Consider the following 18,382-nt stretch of genomic DNA (forward strand, 5'->3'; position numbering starts at 1 on the left):
AGCTACACTCATTACCCAAACATGTAAGCAAAGATGGGAAACAAACTGACATATGTACTCAAATCCTGTGCTATGAGACTTGAAATCCATCGCTCAGAAGCTTCCAGTTTCTGTTGCGATGCTTCTACTTCACTGAAATTGTGAAAGTGGACGTGATTCTATACCAGGTCTTTCATTTCAGAACAAAAACCGAGGCACAGATCTGGAGAAGGCTACAAAAAGGGAAGCTTGGTTAAACTAAAGTAGCAGCTAAAATTGAGGAGGAAGCTGGAATACACGTCTTCCATGGATTCATTGACATGTCTGTTACTGTAACGCATGTTTACCAAAAACGGACAACATTTGCTTTGGAATATTTGGAACACATTTGCTATTTTACAACTGGTCCACTTTAGGCTCACATCCATTTTGTTCGAGGCACAAGAAGCCAGGAGTGCCGCATCGTTGCCTGAAGTGGCCCACGTCCACCTGCCATATTGCTGTGATTGCTTGTAATGTTCAAAACTTGCAGGATGAATATTTAGTGCTTACTGAGGATGTAACTCTTGATTGACCTTTAGTGCGAGTTGAGGATGAGGTCCATTCTCAGATTATCCGTGAAGGTTGATTGATCTGCTCAACAAGACATTTTCAAGAGGATTCCCACCTTCCTTACCCTAACACACCAAAGTCTAATTATTAAATGTTACAGACTGCTGCTGCTGTGTGGTCTGGGCTGGTGAGGGGAGAACTGAAGGGTCAAGCTTAAAATAAAAGGAAGTCTGGGACAGAGCGTCTTCCATGTTAATGTGTAATTGCTCCGAGCCTGTGGATCTGCAGCTAACAGAGCCCATTCATAGCCCGGCGCTGCCGCCACTGACCTACTTGCATATGAATCAAACAGGAGAGAAAACGAGATAGTGTTACAACACAGGGACTGTCATACAGAAATATTAACACCAGGCTTTTCCTCTCTAATAACCTTCGAGATTATTAGAGGAGTGGCTATAATTGAAGATATTGGGTTTCTAATGCGATTAGAGGCGACCACCCAAGCATTACATGTGGCTGCATCTCTCAAATATCAATGTTACGTTTCTACGTTGTTGTATTAAGCCTCATAACAAAGTTTTCATTTGAGAGTTAATCAAAAAATTAATTTTACAAAACACGCTTTTCATACATTTTCCATTTCGACACGCTAACAAATACAACATTGGAAACCGTCGTCTCTGGCTTCATCTTAATTTAGATCAAGAAAAGAAAACCTACCGTCTAAATCTGATAATGTGATAAACACTAGTGCAGTGCTTGTTCTAAACCTGCCTGTATGGATTGGGCTGTTCTCTTGTCCTGTGTTAATGCTCCAGAGCTACTTCAGAATTAATCCTGGTCATTAGTGAGTCCTCCTCTAACAGTTCTAGAATATACTGTCACTTTTTATTTATGTTCTGGACATTGTGTTCAGAGCTTTTTATAAAACAGTCTGTGGTGCAGAGTGAAGTTAGTTTAAGTTTATCTGCAATGCAAATATAGTTTATGTTTTTCATAAAATTAAACAGAATTTTCTTTGTTACTCTTCATGCGTGTGGTTTATATATCGTTTTGAATGATTTACTGAACTGCTGTTATGTTTTCATACATTGCATGTCGGCTATTTCAGAGGTCTGTTAAGCAATTGACACAATCTTCAGACCCAAGTTCACAACTTCAAAATTAAAAGCTCTGTAATTTAGCCCAGTATAAAACATTGCAGCAATGAAAAAATTTGTGCTTTTACTTTGAAGACAAATTAATTAACAGGAAGTGATTCTGTGAATGTTGTTGCCATGACGGAGACCATGGTGGGCCGTTTATTTACATTTTGTTAATTTTGAACATATTGAATGTCCAAATCACACAAAACTGGATACTAAACTTTCTCAGGTAATTTACAAGAGACATGGTAAGTGTTAAGTAGACACAGACAGAGACATGTGTGGAATTAGGAGGTAGACAATGAACAAAGTTGAGTTCAACCACCTCCTTCTGTCAGCTATTAGTTAGGTGAACCAAATGACGCGAGGACATTGTCTGCGCTCGCGGCAAAAACGTCTGACAAACTGCACCGATAAACTTTGCAGCAAATTCAATTCAACACCTCAACTTCTCACTCTAACAGAGCTGCTCTGCAGACGCTGTCAAACAGGAGTCGCAGAGAGGAACAAGCTTTATGTGGACAGGGAAATTCATCACCCAGGTGATTGGGATCTGCATGATGGAGAGGCAGTCCACTCCACCAATCAGAGCCGAGCTGTGGAAGCACTCTCAGACACTCCTCGTAGTTTAAAAAGCATGCCTCTATAGAAAAGATAAAAAGTGGAAAAATACAATAAAGAATATAGAATTCCAAAACACATTTAATCTAATACATCAAAAAGGCAAACCTCACATTTATCATCCAAAAAGAAATGATCATTTAAGCTGCCATAGAGAAAAAATTTGTAGAAGTAGGGTAGAAAACATGGTGCTTAATCAAATAAAGCACAGAGTAGCAATGTGTGAGAATTTATACTGTTATCAGAAAATGAATGCATGAGGCAATTACTTGTGGAGAGATTAATATTCAAATCCAAATAAAAAGGAAGGATAAGATCTCTTAATTTTATTTGTTCCAAATGTTACCGCTTACAAAAAAGGTTGAAGATCTAAATATGGATGCCTTCAGGTCATAGGAGTAAAAACACAGATTTTGTGTTTATTGTCAATATAAGTTTTAGTGTTTTTACCGTATATATCTTAATGTGGAACTAGTGATGTGCTTTAGTCTTTTTCTTTCCCTCTCAGCCCAGGTTCTTCTGTTCATCAGGGAGTTTTACTTGGTTACCTTTACACTCTGAAATGCACAGAAACAACAATTTACTACTAATATTACAGCATACAAATATTCGATGTAAATATTTCAATGTCAATTTTGACTTTCTCCCTTTCTTCCTTTAGTCTTAACATCTTTAAGAAGTTATTTTTACAATAGGTTTTTCAAGTTGATTGAATTAAATCAAACCTATTTGAGCAAGCAACATATTATAATTTCCAGTCAATTCCTACCTCATATCTGACATATATTATTTTTGATGTATTACACTGAATTTGTTTTTGCACTGTGTATTTTAATGTGTTTTTCTATAGCTATATTTTCTACCGGGGCATGCTTTTTCCTCTATATAGTAGTATCTGACCGTGTGGTGCAGCTCTGCTCTGATTGGTCCATTCTGAAAGTAGATTGAGCCTCATCTTGCAGATTGCAGCCACCTGAGTGATGAATGGGATCACCTATATAAAGCCTGTTCCTCCCTTGCTGTCTGTTTGATGCTCCCTGATCAGTCTACCAGTGCAGTGTGTGTTGATCCAGAAAATCTGTGTTCTTTAGACTGCGTTAATGAAACTGGCTGCAGAGCTCCAATTTCTTTTAAAACCTTTATTATGAGCAAAGACTGAATGAAAACAGTAAAAACATCTCAGCCTAAAGCCATGTTCAGTGTCCTTTAACGTCAGTCTGCAGTTTGATGAATGACTCCACCAACCAGCTCACAGCAGGAGGCTCTCCGGCTTTAAAGGATCAACTAGATGATAATGAAAATGTAAAGCTGAGTAGAGATCTGCTGAATCTACTCCAGCATCGGAGCATCATGAATGTACATGAGGCACAGTGAGCTTCATGGTTCATCCAGTGGAGCAAATCATCTGTTTTTAAACCCTCCTTTTTTTTAAAAAAAACTGAAATGTCAGGCAATTCACAAAGATGTGGTTTGACAGAAAATAACCACATATCTACAATATGATCAACAGAGCGACTACAAGGGTTCATTGTGGCTGTGAAGGATTTAACCTGGGTTACAATCATTAAAATACAAGTTAATATAAGTCAACTTCTCCAATAAACACCAATAGTTTTATAATTTGACATGTACTTCTTTATTTATTCCCTTAACTGTTGCCTTTGAAATATTGTCTGTACATTTTATTTCCCGATGTATTTGTTAATTTTTAAAACTGGTAAGACGAATATTTGTCTTTTCTATGTCTCGTAAGAGCAGGAGACTTAATCAGAGATATTAACCTGACCAGGTTCTTTGGCTGCGGTCATTGGCTTCTCAGTTTCCCCTAGTCTCGAATTTGATCACTGAGACATGTTTCTGATATTGTTTAGGCTCATGTGTAAACCAGTCAAGTTTTCTTTAGGATCTTAACTTTATCTCAATCTTAATTTGAAACACATCAACATTAACAGAGGGAGAAACTAACGGGAGCATTTTAAGATCTTCAATAAGGATCAAGCTGAGGCAAGAGGAGTTAAGTGTGAGAAAAAGGTCTAAATCACATATTGATCTTAACTTGAGCTCAGTTATGTTGAGGAGAAAAAGGCAAGACAAAGAAGAGGTGTTTGGACTTTCCAACTAGTCTACCGATCTTAATTGATATTGACCTGAATGACATCTCAAGGGGAAAAATGACCTTATGGTGTTGCTACAGGAAAAAAAACCCAGGGCGATCAATAACGTAATTTGGATTTAATCTTTGGGCACGATGGACATCTGTATTACGTTTAATAATCCATTTCATATCTGTTGAGATATTGCAACTGGAAGTCAGGGTAACATTTCTTAATTATAGATAGTAAAAGCTCTTTATAATTTTTACCAAAGTCTCCCAAATAATGACAATAACCTCAGTTTGGTTAATGGCAACAATGGGCCTGGAGTCATATAGTCAATATATGGTTAATGTGCTTTTAAACCACTCAAATTATATTGTTTTGTGGTTTTTCCAGAGTTTTGATGCTTTAAAGCTAAAAGGCTGCAGTTGTAGAAAAAGAACAGGCTCTGATCAGACGCAGGTGTTTTCTGTAGTTCTGTATGATCGGACCTCAGGGTCACGCTGACATGACGGGAACCAACGTTTGGTGTGAGGTGCCGAGGACAGAAACCTTCAAGCACAGAAAAACAATTACATTTTACTTTAGAATCTCAACGGTGCAGCAAGGAGAGTGGCTTAGGTGTCACTCAAACGCCGTGTGTGCACGTGCAAGCTCTGACAGATCTAATCTGCAAAGGGATGGCGTGTGCGTGTGTGCGTGCGCCTTTCAAACATGCCACAGTCTCCACAATGTTATTGTTGTAGTTGCTGGTAGTATGTTCTCTGCAGCCTTGCATTCATTAAATCTTAAGCCTGGGAGCATGTGTACCAGATGTAATGAAATTTAAGCTGCAATCTGATTCTGATTATAAGATAACGATGAATTTGTCTTTGGGCACCTGAGCAAATACTGTAGAAAAGGGATTAGAGATGGGGTGAAACCTGAGATAAGAGCAGATGGGAGAGGATCGCAGGAGAAGTGAAAGAGCGCATGTGATGAGGAAGGAGATGTTTGATGTGTAAATGCCCCACACGCAGCCAGTGATGTTTTCCCTGCAGAAATGCAGGTAAACAACACATGAGTTTGGTTCATATTTAGGAGAATATTCAAATAAGTGTCAGTGGATATTATTAGCACACGGAGAACTGGTTGGTTTAGTCGTCCTGTGAATCGGCTTTGTTCCTCTATCGTCACGAGGGATGCAAACACCTGGGATGTTATTAACTTCACTTCCTCAGAAGATGCGAGATCCTCATGGGTTAGAAAAGCTCAGATGTCTCAAGAATTAAAAAAAGAATTGTTGAAAGCATGAAATTAAGGAGATAACATTCAGCCACATTCACACAAATAGCACATTGTCTATACCGATGTGTCAGAGTAGGTGGAAAAGAAGTTTAATTAGTTAACTAAATAACTCTTGGCATGGAAGTGATGTGTGGTATTCTGTGCCATAAAGGAATCGCTAACAATCTGACTTTGAACCTTCTCTCAGCAGGAGAAGCTTTGTCCCACTCATGTAAAACTTAGCACTTGATTTAATTAGATCATCTTGTTTCGCAGCCAGAAGGAAGAGCATATGGTCCCACACTCTTTTTTTCCCCTCTTCACTCATACAGTAGCTGTGTTCTATTTTCAGGTTGCCGGCGTGTCGGGTTTGAAGCTGCAGGGCTCTCCTCCACACTTTGTGCTCCCCTGTAGAGAGACAGGGTCAAAGAGACCCGTGTGGTACAGGACCCAAACAGCAGCCAAGGACGGTCCCACATTAACAGCATTAATTATTATTCCTAGACACAGTGAGGAGCCGCTTTTCCCCCCCTTGATGTCAGTCAAGAGAGACACAAGGGCATGGTAAATTACTATCACTTTTGAATATTTCTGCAGCCTTAAACACATTCTGCCCTGATGCCATTTGTAGGACAAGTTGCGGCAATTAACGTATAATTAAAATCTTGACTTCATTTTTTTTAGCGATACTTAAACCGTGTAAGTAGGTCCACCCTGAAATTACAAATCATGCTTTTATAGTAATTTACAAGAACATAGCATACTTGTTATGGAGAATAATTGTCTATATTGGGTTTTCTATTTGATGTAAATCGAAAAAAATATTGACATGACCATATTAGACAAATGTCCTGACATATTGCTATATGTTATTACGATAACATGAATCCAACCTGACCTTCACCTTGACCACTGAAATCAGTTCATCTGAGTCCAAGTCCCAACTTGTCAACATGTGAAAAACAAATCCTATAGGCAGACTTGAAACATCAAGAGGCCAATCCCATGTTTAAGGCTGAAGTGACCTTGACCTTTGACCTCCAGGCACAAAAATCTAAACTATTCCTTTTTGAGTCCAAGTGAATGTTTGTACCAAATTAAGAAATTATTTTAAGATTTACCTGAAATGTTGTGTTCACAACACCAAAAACATGTTTGCAAGGTCACAGTGACTTTTGAACATCAAGATTCAATCAGTTCATCCTTGAGTCCAACTCAACATTTGTACCACATTTTCATAAATTCCTTCAAGGTATTCTTGAGACATCGTGTTCACAAGAATGCTGTATATGAATTTCATTACTTGGAGACAGGATTGCAGCAGGTTTCTCCTCAGATTTGAAGCTCCTGAAAACTTCCTTACTAATCCAAGTATTTTAAAATAAAAGTTGTTATATAAATGATAAAGTGAAATTTTGGGGAAATGTTCTTGAAGTAATTACTTGACAGTGCTGGCAATCTAAGCAAGGAACTTTTTACCAAAATGTTTATTCAAATGTCGAGATGTGACATTGATTTGTACCAACTGAGCCCCGCCCACTTTAAACCAACAAGAAAAGCCAAGACAGAAACAAATTATAAAATTATCATGTAAAGTAGACAAAACTGTTCAACCTTTGGCAGATGCAGGTGACTGGAAAAATAGTTTTTTTTAGAATTTGTTATAAGTTGGCTTCATCAAATAAAAGTAAAATCATAAGGAAGCTGTGCCACCTGGCAAAATAAGGACCTGACACCAACAAATCTTTTTTCGGGGCAGGATTCAGAAGACATGCTGGTATAAATCCTATTAAAGGTATTTTGGCAGATTTATAATGGTATTGAAGATTGTATTTCAGGGGAGAGGGAGAGAAAAAAAGGTTTGGTGGCGGGAGATGGGAGTCTTTTGTGGTTTGACATTTGGAGACAAAAATGGAAAAAAAATAAGAAATGGGGGACTTGTTATTGGACTGAATGAAAGGAAGACCTGCACAGTGCCAACATTGTTCAGTTGTTTAACATGCAAGTGCGCACCAAGCCCTGCAGTCGCATTAGTAGCTCAAGGATTCAGCCAAAAGGTTGAAGACACTGTATGAACAAAGCTTTTTTGGGGGGGGGGTCATTATTTCTTTTATGTGCTCATAATTGTCCAGAATAATGTGCAATATATTTAAAATTCTGGGTTTAAGAGGACATTTTATTCGTTAAAGAACAGAGCCTCACTAAGAATCCATTTATTACAAGACGTTAAGTACATACAAGTGTCCGGAATTTGCTCATATAAATACTGCATAGATAAATGTCAAAAATCATATTACAAGCATTTATTAGCAGTTTCCAACAATGTGGGGAAAGATATTATTAGGAATAGGTCCGTTTTATTCACTCAACGTTTCTTCTGTTTTCCCGGGTCGGGGTGGGGACCACGTCTCTCAGCTCTCCATCCGCATTGTGTGCAAGACATTAAAGTGAATCAGGTGTTAAAATCATTTCAGTGTACGTGCACTCAACTGAATATTTCATGACGCTGGCAAAAGCTATCGACAACACAATCTCACATCCCTCTCCTGCACTTTTATTCGCTGTTAAATCATTTCCCTAAACGACAAGATCCACTCCAGGCTCTGGTCATTTGCAAATGCAAATGCAGCCGCTAAAAGGCATGCATGAATTAGCATAGAGACGTGCACACCCCAGCATGTGTTTACAGGTTCTAATACTGGCTTTACATGCATGTTTTGATGTTCTGCATATCAAAATCCGAAGAGAAATCCCAAGGCTCTGTCTCTGCAGCTTTCTGCAGACACTGACACTAATGGCCACTAAAACAGTAAATGGCTGTCACCTTGCACTTGCCTTGACCGCATTCAGAGCCTCTGATGTTTCAGGCTGTATCATACAACTGGTGGTTTAAATGATTTGTAATCCTGTCTCTGCAATGCAGGGATTGTCAAAAATGCAGGTGTCTGTCATAGGGCGTCTGAGTCTCGCTGTTTGAAATCACCAAATCAGAACAAAATTCTTGACTTTGATTCCTGAAATTAAGTGTGACAACTTCTACCTTTTCTAACTTTAACATTTTGTGAGATTCTGGAAACCAATGTGCCCAATCTTGATTTTGCATTAGTCACCTGAATCAACCCCCCCCCCCCCTTACTGCATCCTGAAAAATACAAAGATATCTTTAAAAAAAGAGAAGATTAAATTATGCAAGTGTGAATGTACCACCTGAGGTCACAGCACATGGAGGTAATTCATCACTGTCATTTCAACATTCAACACCTTTCCGGCAGGTCAAAAAGCTTCCTCTGATTAAACATTGAGTGGAGACAGTGATGCCAAGGAGAATCAAACTGGTGAAGCATGTTTGGCCCGCAGGCATCTGCAGAGCAAAATAAATCTCCAAGCAGTCCTATTAAAAACAGTTACAGAATAATGAGGTTACATTGCTCGCAGTAGTTTAACATGTTGTTTTTTTCTTGCTACAAAAATAAAAAACACTGCAAACCCTGTGTATAATGATGCGGTCAATACAGTAATGCCACAAGCTAGCGCGTTGATTTGGCCACCTCTTCAACAAAGGTTGATCATTATAAGCTTTGCTATTACACTTGCAAAAAGTGTTGTTCCATTGGGTTACATAAAAAGTGCATAATAGTCCAATTTTGTTCTGTGTTAATGTCAGTTACTCTTTTTAATCATCGAAAAAAGTCTTCAAATGCCATTCGCCTCTATGTATGTGGTTACATAGTTGGGATAATGTTGATGCTTGTAAAACAGGATAATTAGAAAGAAAGGGAATAGGTGGTTAATTAGATCCTGTGGAAGTAAACTTGGACTAAATAAATGAACGTATATTAAATTCTCTATTGAATTGGACAAGTACCTGTAGCTGGAATACCATTTTTTTCTATATCTATGAGTGTGCTTTTTTTCAACTGTATATCAAAGACTAATTTCCATAGACTTGAAGTGGACAGTAAATTAGATTTATGGGAGACATTTCGACCTGTCATATCAGGCTATCCATGAGCATAATCGGTAACCTTTAATAACGTACATCATCTAGGTTAATTACATCCAGGACCCTGGTTTTATGTCTCCTTTTAATGCCATCAAGGGATGGTCTCAACAGAAAAATAGCTCAGCTAAATTTATCTGCATGTCTTCACAAGATGGCTGGTTCAGAGAGGGGGTTTCCAGCATAGACTGTATACACAAATGGACTAAGTGAAGCCAATGTGGAAGTGTCTGAATCCCACATTCTCCTGAATGACCAGCAGAGGGCCAACTCCACTGTTCCCAAAAAGTGACATTTTACAATAGTCTGAGAAATGACTGTACTTCTCACTTTATTCACGACCTCAAACATCTTGAGGCATTTGTTATTAATTTGTTATTTTTAAGTCTCCACCACGAAATTATGATTTTGTAAATTATCGTCCCATTCAGAATCTAATAAAACAAGCATTGGAATGTGAAATGCTGGTGTGACTGGCTCATTGCTGGATCACTTAAACGTACTACTCAGTCTCTCAGTCCCAACAATGATAAAAGTTTGAGGTTGTGAAGCTGCATGGAATCATGGGAGTTTCTGTCTTCACCAACATTGCCACTGAAAATTTATGACAACTCGGGCGCAAATCATGACATGAGACGATGTATTAAAGTTGTATTCATGTTACACAGCAAAAGGCAATTATAAATGGCTAGCAGCGTGTTTTTCCATAATCTCACGTTGATAGCCCCGGAAGTTATAGCAGAGACATTTTAATGAAGGATTATTAAACATCTTTATACAAGCAAAACAACTGTGCAGTTACTAAATAAAGAAGTTCATCTTAACATGCAGTCTTTGCAGTTGTGCTCTGTGAATTGGAACAACATCACAGAGGATTCGGTGAGACTAGGTTGGCTGTTCCACTGCTCGTTTCATCAAGCTATTGCTATCCGCCGACTCGAGCCAGACTGACTGATGGGGAGAATAATTCATCTAATGGCGAAACGTTGACACTGTTCACTGCTGTCACCACTCGTCTCCCCTGTTACCAGCAGCAGCAGCACAGACCGCCGGCTCTTTACTCGCGCACACACTGAATACACATACCTATATCCTTGCAAACAAAAACCCAGCTTTTTCCACGAAGTCCAGGAGAAGAAGAAATAACTGCACCATCTTCTGTTCCTCTACTGTCATTGTTCAATCTGTTTCCCTCTGACCTTGAGTACCTGCCAGTCTCACAAGAGTGAATCTATTAAACTCAGGACATTTCGTACCAGGTTAAAAATGGCAGAATAAGCCCTACATTTTTCTCAAAAAAAAAAACAACCTCTCAAACGAAGTCTGGAAAGCATCTCTACCTGTTGTTCCTGAGCAGCACGACTCGTCACCCTTGATTCACTCAAACTGATTCCGTTTGAGAGTCGACTTCACGTTGCCTTTGTCGGCGCCAGGTGTCATTAACAGTTACCCAAAATGACAGCTGGATTAGGAAGTGCGGAGCGCACCGCGTTGGAAGAACAAAGATGTTTCATCATCAAAACGCCGCTGGATCAAATAAACTTGGGTGATACATCTTTAATGGCGCTCAGGCAGACATCAGGAAGCATTAAGTTTTTAAGGAATAATCCACCCTCAGGTATTCTTACACTGTTAGTTACCGTCAATCCATGACACTCCACTTTACCTCTACCGCTCTGATTTCCTGTTTCCCCTGAAAGGCTTTCAACAAATCCTAGAGAAGGAGCTTTCATTCAAAGGTTTAAATAACAAATAGAGCATGCTTGCTAATTACTACATGCATTTTCATTTCAATTGAGAAAATGAACAAACCTGCTCCCTCTGTTAATTTTGTTGCCTCTGTAATGGTTATGGTATTACATGTATAACCAGCAAAATGAATGTGTTTGTCATTCAGACAAAACTTTGGAGGTGAAGACTACAAGTAATCCTCCTAGCATCTTTCGCTTCTTCTATTGTTTAATGCTGTGTCAACTTCCTGCAATTGGTCCAAAAGTCTGACAATTCCAAAAATCTTTCACTCTGCAAATGATATGAACCATCGTTTAGTTTGATTCAGACAGAACACCTAAGATGTGCCGGTCTAGCTGGTAGTCCAAGGCACCTTTCAAACCTAGTTTAATTCGGTCTGGACCAAACTATAAGTTAGGTGTGAAAGCTGCCGCAGACCTCGTCTCCTATTTAGACATACCCACAAGAACTAAGAGCTTCCAGGAGCCATTCCCATTGTTTGTCTCAACCACCTAAAGTGACTCCTTTCTGTGCCAAAGAGCAGTGCTTCCAATTCCTCTTGAGTCTTGACCTGTTTCTAAAGATGATCAGAGGTTTCTATGAGGGAGACAAATTTTGTCCATTTGCATCTATAATACTATTCTTTTGGTCACTAACCAAAGCTCATGATCACAGACGAGGGTTGGAAATACACTGACAATCCCCACTTCGCCACCACTGTCTGCTACAGCACCAGCATCACTTCTTGCTTACAGATCCTGAAATATTCTTCACTCGGGGCAGCAACTCTGACCCGGAGGGAGCAGTTCAGTGTTCGAACACAGTAGCATGTCCTCTGTCTCTTGTTTTGTATACTTCACAAACCGTCCCAGCGCTCCGGAGGGTCACAAGTCACCGAAGCCAGAAGGACCACGTCTTCTGCAAAAAGCCATTTTCCTACCCCCTCCTGCGCTTTGAGATTCTGTCCATGCAGATCAGAAAAGGTGACAAACAACCCTCGCTGAGTCCGACACCCGCTGAGGATACAGACACAACTGTTGATGGCTATCGATGCAAAATCATGAGCGCCGAGGCCCTGATTTTGAAGAGGGTCCCTATTTCAAGACTTTCATGATAGAATTTCCCACCTACATGTTTAGCCTAATTGCAGTTTAGCAAATTTGGGGCCTGGTAGCATTACAGCACAAACAGACACACAGAAGGAACAATGGGGGCTTAATAGACTCACACAAGCAGCTAATGTATTTACACTGAGCCACCGTGCAGGGTAGAGGTGTCAAGGTGTGGTGTCACATCGAGTACGTTCAGTCATCAATGAGAATAAGACAAATCTACCGTCTCACAACATATGCAAAACGCATAGTAAACAGCTGTTGTTGAACATGATTTATTGTATTCATCAATGCGACAGTATGTTGTGACAAGATGTTTAATGTCTTTTTGGAAGCAATGTGTAAGACTGTAGGAGTCTATGACATGTGTACGCAGGTAAGGCGGACCTGCAACAAGCAGTAGCATTTCTCTGGTGTATGCATTAATCATAATGGAAATGCACATTTGACATTTAGCGATCTATTTTTTACTTTTGGTGTCAGATCCCAGCTGATTTGAATGTCACTCTTCTGAGTTTAGAAGAAAATAACCTAAAAGCAGCTCAGTACAGGCAGACTTGGAATCTTCACATTAAATGGGTTTTTGTTCCATTTTCATTTCACGTTCAGCTCGTTCTCCTGCTCTTTTAATAAATCTAACTTAGTCGTTTAATCTTCTTGATCCTACTTTACTGATTAACCTCTGTTTCTTCTTCTCTCTCAGACTCTCTTGCTTACATATACATCCATGTCCCCAGTTTCCTGTTGTGGCGAATGAATTTATTCCATAAATGATAAATCAAGAAGATAGATTTCTTCTCGTTCCTTTTCCTTTTTTTTGTTAGTTTTTTGCCCTATGTTGCAAACACACAAATCATCCCCTCCCTCTATTTTCGAGTAACTTCTTGAGATAAAAAAGGGGATAAATCTCATGAGCATATGCTTTTCCTTAACTAATTAACGCTCTAAACGTTAAATTAGGAATCCAGTCAGCCACTCGTTTGTCATGAAGTAGCAGGCTGTCATTAAAATCCCCACGCTCCCTTCTGCCTCTCCAAACTCCTCACCATTTGTTGTTGTCACTAACTGTTCAGTTCAGGCACTTCTCTTTTTTTTGAGGAGGGTGCAGCTATGCCTGTCAGACATGTAGATGCTGCTGAATGCAAGCACAGGTGTGCTGTTGGCATCTCGAGCATCATGCAGAAACCGCTCTGACAGCTGAGAACTCGGCGTGATATTTCAGAAGCCACTTCACAAACATGAGTCGACAGACTTTTAACAGCAATGCAATATGAAGCAGAGAAAATGTACTGAGCTACACTGTTGCAGGTGTATTTTATGGAGTTTAGGAAGTTTCTAGAAGTGAAACGTGACGCATGACCTCTCGGTACCAAAAAAACTAAACAAAGCTGGTGGTTCACTGTGAATGCTGATTATGCTGTGGCCTAGTTTGCAGGACAACTTGGGGACATATCATGGGGCCCACGTTTCCTGCAGTAGCTGGTAGCTACAGACTTTGCTGTGGCCCAACTGTTGATGGGATGAAATTAAAAAAACTTAAGGCGATTAATACTGTGTATATATAATATACAGGATAACGTACACAACTGATAAGTGGATTTGTTTACCTTTTGGACTGGGTCAGGTAAAGCTGCCTCGCCCTGTTTCCGGTCTTAAAACACAGATGTCAGAGTTCTATTTGCTTCTGCATATCTGTGTCAAAAATATAACCAGATTAGTCGTGGATGATGATTGGAGTTAGTAGGCTACAGCTCTGAATGTGCGTCACACCCCTAGAAGCTTAATTGCCGAGGACTTCTCTCCACCTCTTTCGCCAATATGCCTGAGATCTGAAGCAATGACTTGAACAGCATAGGTCCATGTGAGCGGGAGTTAGAAATTTGAGAAAGTATTGCCATTGAACAAAAAACTATTAAATGCAGGATGACTCAAATAATACAAGATTAAAAAGATTGGATCTTTGATGTAAAAATTATTACAGATAAATACAGCAACAAATTATTAAACCGGGGAAATTTAATTTTTTTCATCGGTTAAGTTATACCATTTATTGGTTGTAGCATATCAAATTGATACCGTGTGCGCTGAAAAAGGAAAATCATTCAGCCACTTTTTTCTCAGTCATTTAATTATGTCATAGATCCACTATCTGTCCTTTCTCTAGTTTGCTATTTCCCCACAACGATGTCCACAGTGCCTGATGCAATGGGCTGGCATCCACGCATTAATGCCAAAGTCAATGGGAAGACGAAGGGGTCGAAATGATTTGCACAGGACTGTGGGAATTAGTTGCACAGCAGCCAGATACCCTGGGGTTACATGGGAAGGAAATTGGTTCTGGAGGGAATGAGAAGAGGCCGTGTGATGTCATTTATTACGATGCTTCTGTGGAGAGAGGTGGAGTATATCTCATTACTGCGAGCAATGAACACAGCTGAGCTGCTGCGTAACATGACAACCGGCTGCAGGAGCCCAACACTCTAACAGGCTCTCGTATGTAGGTGGCAGTCGCTAACTGAGCAGCGTATTGTGTGGGCGTGATCCACTGCCACAGCAATGAATCTGCACTGAAGATGAGCCTTTTAAAAAGGCAAGGCACTCTTCACATTGTCAGTGTCTCGGTTGTCGCAGCATTTGTCTGCGTGACCTTTCTATTTTTTTTCATTTCGTTGATTCCCTGCGAGAGTGGCAGCAGCGGGTGAACCAAACGCTGACGGCTGATGATTGCCGAGTGGTCGACATTTCTGCTTTGAATAAAAAGGGAATCTGTATTTGCTTTGACACAGAAACAGCGTTTGTGTTGTGGCCTACTTGGTTCTCCGAGTCGATGCATAATTGATGATGTTGTGCTGCCATAACACTGTAAGTGTCCAGCACATGATGGGCAACGACATAAAAATCATTTGGCATCAGGATGCTCGGGCGTCCAGGCTCAATAATAACATCCCAATACTGAGATAATTGTGGTATGCTGTTTGAGTCCAAACTGAGCATCACTTTGCGTTCATTCCTTTTATTTGTATTCTCATTCCTTGATGGGAAAAAAAAACCTATTTCTTAAAAAAAGTATGTTTGTAGTCATTCTGACACATTCCTGAGTTCCAAGATGCAAATTGGACGGGTACAGCTCAGCACCAGTGTACTTGTCATTTCAATTGGGTGCATTTAGGCATAAACTGGCCTCAGAGAGAGAACGAAGCTTGGGAACACGGAATTAGCTGCAAGCCAAGTCACAGAGCATTCAGCACCTGATTCTCGACTAGGACAGATGGCAGAATTGTAGCATGATGGCACAAATATGCAAGAGGACAGAGGAAGAGGGAGGATCAGAACACCACACACACACGTCTCAGTGTTCGCTTAGGCGTGTGTCCAAGAAACTCAATGTTTCACAAGGATTAAAGTCTCTCCACGAGACATCAGCGAATGAGACGTTGGATCATCAGACCTTGCCAAAACAGCTGTCACGGTACCGGCAATGAGTCACAGTTCCTGTCCACGGGACGTTCATTCTGTCCTGATCTGACGATGTGAAAGAGATTTTCAATTCAGCGTCCATCACAGCTTAGCCCACCATGTTCCAAATCCTCCTACAACCAAACGTCACGGGCCTCTGAGCTGTCTGACTTTCTGTGCTGATGGCGTCCAGAGCTGGTAACTGTAGTTTCAGGATTGTAATGGCTTTGACATCATGCCCATATTTGTGCCCTGGTATCAGCTGTACCTTGTGTAAGCGCTCCACTTTCTCCGGGGAATTGTTAATCCATCAATACTTAGATCCGTCTCCCCACCGTTCCATGTTCCGAGATGATGAGCCGAGCTAATAAAAACACGGGCAGAGACAGAAGCTGATGATAACACATTATCCCCACCATCTAATCCCCCTTCTAATTAGCGATGCTGATTTAGATCAAGAAAAAACAACAAAATGTAATAGAAAAATTAAGACTCTGTGCCAGACACCGATTGGGTTTGTTTATTGTTTGAACTAGTCAATTAAAAAGTGCCATACCGACAGATTTGTATGTTTAAAGACATTAATTACACATCACACTCTTTACACTGTCGACCATTTGCAGTACACCAGAAGACTTATTTCATTCCTTCCAGGCAGACATTGGTTTCCAGACATGGGTTTCATCTCAGTATTCAAACCTTCAAAATAGATTCTACTAGATAATCAATCTAAGTGATTTAGATTCTACTCACCTACTGCTGCTCCTACATTCATTTCATCTGAGTTCTTGTGAATCTTAGGGCGCTTCTGCAACCATCTTGTTTGATTTGCACTTTCTCTTTTGTCGAAACCAAAACAGGTGTGAGAGGTGCCTCGAACCATGTACAGTTCAAACCAATGGAGCAAAATTTTGTCCGACCAAAAGAAGTTGCCTGGATCAAACAGAACCATGGTTTGGATTGTTCATACTTTTGGAATCACTGCAGGAAGCTGAAAAAAGAAATTTTTAAAAAAAGGTTTGGGCTTCATCTTTTGTGACTTGGTGCACAGGCCTAATGATCTGAGAGGTGGTGGTACTGTAGTGTTTGTTTGGGTGAGTGGCTAGATGGCAAAGAGCCTGAGCCACCATTCCCCCCCCATAGGAGCGGTGGTTCAAGACCGGTGGGAGACCAACCCCAACTTTAGTGGGAGCTGGGCAAACGGGGCTCAATACTGAGAATTAACAATGCAGCGCACAGTGAAGCAGCAGCATTGAACACATGGTGAGTAAGAATTAGGTCTGTAATATCGATTTTTCTCATACAAACATGTCGAAACTTTGTTTTTGCCGTATTTCAGTGTGTAACATCCCAATGGCATGTTTATCAGTGTTTTTGTGTTGCACATGCATATAGAAGTCGATTTTATTTCAATCTGTTAATTAATACTATACAATATGAGACTAGTTTGCTAGCTAAATAATACATACATTTTTAAGCTAATTCGTCATCGAATGTTCCTGCGTCAGTCAGTCTGGAATTTGCAGCCGGGCTTCCCAGCAGAGGGATATGTTTTTTGCTAAGCTATTGATAAAGTAAAGGTAAGGAAGCGATAAAAGTGAACCTGTTGGAAATAAAGTCAAAGATGCATGTCAGGAGGAGGAAGCTGTTGAATTATCAAAACAGATGGCAAAGCATGTCAACCAGCAAGTAAGCATGAAGAAGAGATTGTCATAACGCAGGCAAAGCATTGCTGCTCGCCCTGATTTAAAAGGCTTAAAAAAGAATATTAAGTGTCCTGGCTTTTCTTCACACCTCGTAAGTTTTTTATTGTTTGAATGTACTCCCTTTTCCACTCTTAACATTGTTAACACTTGTACTTCTTGAACCCCTTTTTAAATCAGCTATCACAGGTGCTCTCCATTACCTGGTTGGCAAGATAGTAAGTAGATAATAATAGGGTGGGTAATTTATGATATTTTGCTGATGATACAGAGCCTTAATTTGGTGTTATTTTTAATTATCCAAAGACGGACAAAGTGTTCGGAATGTGTTTCGCTAGCTACAGAAACTTAAAGCAAAACATCAACATTGGACATGGGGTCCACTAATGAGCTTGGTACTTTTAAGTTGTGTTAATATTACTTGTGATTCCCTGGTTAACAAGGGCACTGATAGGAAAGTTTACATCATATCCTATTGCATTTTCTATCCAACTATACACATATTTTTTTGTGGCTTTTGTGTAATAATGTTATATACACTGAAATTTGGAACCACAGGGGTTTAGTTTGCAATTTTGCAAATATTTAACACTTAACTATAGAGGATGATGTTCTGCCTATGATGAGGAGGAGGATGCCTTCTACCTGGGGATTTCAACGACCTATGATTCAGCCTCCAATTATCATCCTCCCACTAGAATCGTCTCCACCCCTGTACCTG

The sequence above is a fragment of the Hippoglossus hippoglossus genome, chromosome 12, assembly GCF_009819705.1.
Source record: "Hippoglossus hippoglossus isolate fHipHip1 chromosome 12, fHipHip1.pri, whole genome shotgun sequence".
In the NCBI taxonomy this organism is placed as follows: domain Eukaryota; kingdom Metazoa; phylum Chordata; class Actinopteri; order Pleuronectiformes; family Pleuronectidae; genus Hippoglossus; species Hippoglossus hippoglossus.